The following is a 3,997-nucleotide window of genomic DNA, read 5'->3' as shown; positions in this document are numbered from 1 at the left end:
CCCCTGTCTGTTTTATTTATAATAGACCTAAGCATATTTTGTTTGATTATGTAGTAAATTTTGTATTATTATTATTATTGGCCTTTTTGTTATATTTAAATTTTTGCATCGGCCGATCCGTAGTGTTTTATGCGCTATTATTTTGTTATAATGCAAGAACACTGTTGTAGGCCTGCCCTGTTCTTAAAATGTGATTTCCATTTTGCACATGAAGCAGGACATGCAGGCGGCTGGGATTGTTCATTGTATTTGCTTAGATGCACAATTGCACAGTGTTACTTTGAAATGTTGAAATTAAAATAAATAAATGTTATGTAAGCTTTAAGTTTTCATTGGCTTTATTACTACATCTAACTTTTCTTGGCTACAGAAGGCTCGCGGTGTGCACCAGCACCAGCAGCCTCTGAGCGCTAACAGGACATGGAATTCGTCTCAGCTTCCTATTATGAGTTTTGGAGACGCCAAATCACTTGCTTTAATGAATTTCGTTTCTTTATATAATGAAGAATTGTCAAATCTCACTTACACGAGGCTGTTCTCAGCAGACAGATCTCAGACGATGAACTTGGCATTTTCTATTCCTCGCAGGAGTCGCAGCTATTACGAAATTCAAACTGCATGCAAAGTTTATATTATAAACTTTGCATGCAGTTAGAATTTCACTTATTACTTAATATTTATTATATATTATATTATAATAAACATAATATTATTATGTTCATTCTAATGTTGAATAATATGTAATAATAATTTGCCTTAATAATTATTAATACCACAAAATAATACACCAAAGCGGTCAGGTTGGCAACCCATATTTCTCCTTGTTGCATTTGGTGTTGCTTTAAATATGACCAATGTCTTTTGACAATAGCTGAAACAAATACATTGAGAAAATGTCATATAATACATAGAAATACATACATACACAATACATAGAAAATGTCTAATTTTGGAGGGAAAATATTAAACACTAGTGTACATTGAATTCAAATTCTATTGCCAAATAGTACAACTATTAGCCGTATAATATTGTGTTGAATAAATATCTAAATCTTGGAATAAAACTATTGCCTAACTTTACAGTTAGTTATTCTCCTAGTAGGTGTCTCATAATGATGGCTAAGAGCATTAATTTCAAATGACGCTGGGGGGAGGACTATGATTAAGCCTAAGCATGACGTGTGACAGAGTGGTGTTCTGCTTGTGCGACGAGTTTCAGCTCCTTCCCAGAATGCCTTGCAGTGTCGCCTGTCACATCCAGACTGATTAATGGTGGTGTATATGGCTGTCTGCTCCCTGCACCGGCTCTCTCCCCCTCCCGCTCTCTCTCGCTCTCAATATATTTATTATATTTCCGTTTCCTTCTCTTGCGGTCCTTCTTCATGCCGTGCATTTTTTCTCCCAATGTCCCTCTTCATCTTTCTGTCCGTGGAGTTTATCTTTTACCTCTTATCTGTATTCGATAAATGACATCCTTTTCTAGTGGGTGCTTCCCCTGGCATGGTTGGTTCGCCATGGCAATGGTTATCTCCATAGCAACAGCTGCCCAGGGACAAGGAAGGGGTTGCCACTGTGTGGGCAGGCTGCAGTGCTGGGAATAGACACACTTCTCTTTTTTTTCTGTTCTTTTGTCTCCTCTCCTCTACTCTCCTCCTCCAGAATATAGATATGGACAGTGTCTCGTGCTATGCCTTGTCCCCAAGACTCAGAGTGATCTGGGACATGCCACTCCAGATTGGGGCCAAATTCTAAATGCAGCCTCATAGAAATGCACTGTATCCTAACAGTGTACCTCGAACAAAACAGTGAGAAGAGTAATGGTGCACGTCTCCTTGGATGCTAACATCTATTTACATGCATGGCAGTCTGCATTGTCACTTAATCACTGGAAAACAGTTCATCAGGACCACCAAGGAGCTCTATGAGTCACGTACAACCAAGAAAGGACAATACATAACTCTTCCAGCGTGTCCTTTAAATAATCGCCCTGAGTCCCTCCTATTTTGGCGAAGGGTTGAACAGAATCTCAAATCAAATCAAAGATGGGTTGGGTTGCCGTATAGTACAGCTGGGAGATCGGAGCAGTGACGGTCCCGTATGGAACAATTGAAGCTTTTCTCTCGTATTCTGTTCTATTGGCACCCGCTTACCGTTGTGGGTTTATGTTTTTAATCCAGGTGATGACAATACGGGGATACTGGTCATGACACCCTGAGGTTTTTTTTAAATGGATCGTCATGACCACCGAGAAAGCAGGTTGACCTGAAGTAAAGTATGATGTGCGTGTGTGTAATCGGTCTGGCGTGCGTAGATGCTGAGAATGGTGACCAAATGTCGCTGGCTTCGTAAAACACCATGACAGAAGATCTGAGTCATCCGTGTGTGTGTGTGTGTGTGTGTGTGTGTGTGTGTGTGTGTGTGTGTGTGCGTGCGTGCGTGCGTGCGTGCGTGCGTGCGTGTGTGCGCGCGTGCAGGCACGGGAGCACGAGCCTGTTCCCAGCCTACATTATGACACTGCGGTTCTGCCGAGTGTCGGTGGCGGAGTAGAAATGCGGCTGATCTGAATACTGACAGGCTGCTGCATCTCGCTGGCTGCTGCAGCCCGCTAAAGCCTTTGTAGCGCCGCTCTCCATTCAAACCAAACGGCACAGGGTTGTTGCGCATTGTGTAATACGCCGTAGTAGGGAGCATCTGAGGTGAGCACAGCAGAGCGGGCGGCCAGGCGGCGAGTTTGGGTCAGAGCGAGGGAGAGCGGCAGCGAAAAAAAAAAAAAAAAAAGGGAGAGCGAGCGAGAGTGAGTGAGCGAGTGAGGGAAAGAGAGCATCCCTAACTGGCACTGTTGCTATTTATATCCAAGCTCTACTCTACAGTCCTGATATGATCTCCCACCTCACACACCGACAGACAAAGCATCCTACACACACACACACACTCACACACACACACACACACACACACACACACACACACACACACACGCGTGCGCGTGCAGAATTTAATGTGTAAGACTTGAAAGGAAAACACTCACACAAAGACACTGCGGACAGTGTGAAAAAAGACAGAAAAGATATCCACTCGAGCATTCTCACACAGAAACGACCTCTTTATGCTGCAGCGCCTCGCTTCTGATTTGAAAACGAAAAAAAAAAAAAGCCCAAACCAATCTATGAATGGAATGCGATGTGATGCACGGAGAGAACCTTGATGCGCCGTTGAGTTATTTCATTTTAAAGGCAGTCGTTCACCTTGTGTCTGAGGGAGAGAGAGAGAGAGAGAGAGGGACGACGGATGGATGGATGGATGGAGAGAGGGAGAGAGAGAGAGAGAGGGAGGAAGAGCGTTGTGTGGTCCGGCGAGGGCGAGCGGGGGTATTTTGCCCTTCTGTTTGTCTTGTCAGATTGTACAAAGGGGCTTTGGAGCGGGGAACGAGGGGGAAGAGAAGAGAGAGGGCAGGAAGAGAGGGAATGAGTAAAGGGAGTGAGAGAAAAATAAATCCATGCCTCCCTTTTTTCTTTTTTCTTTTCTCTCCTTTCACTTCCTTCCAGGCTGAGTCACACCGGTGAGGAGGAAGGTCTGGAGAGGGAACGACAGAACCAGAGGAGAAGTAAAAGAAGAAGAAGAAGAAGGAGGAAGAGAGGAAGGGAGATAAGCTACAAGAGGAAGCAAGACGACACAGGCACACACCCCACAAGTGTGTGCGCTGTCTGATAGAGAGAGAGAGAGAGAGAGAGACGGAGAGAAAGAGAGAGAGAGAGAGAGACTGCGCGAGGGAGAGAACGGAGGAAGGAAGGGAGGGAGAGCAACGCGGAGGCTGGGAGAGCTGACACCACCACCCCCCTCCGCCTCCTCTTCCTCCTCCTCCTCTTCCTCTCCTTCTCTTTTCTCTCCTCTCCTCCCCTCCCCTCCTCCCTCTCCCTCCCTCTCCCTCCCTCTCTCTCTCTCTCTCTCTCTCTCTCTCTCTCTCTCTCTCTCGCGCGCGCGCGCTCTCTCCGCGGAG

Source organism: Zeus faber (assembly GCF_960531495.2).
Source record: "Zeus faber genome assembly, chromosome: 16".
Lineage (NCBI taxonomy): Eukaryota > Metazoa > Chordata > Actinopteri > Zeiformes > Zeidae > Zeus > Zeus faber.
Note: the sequence above shows the minus strand (reverse complement) of the source record.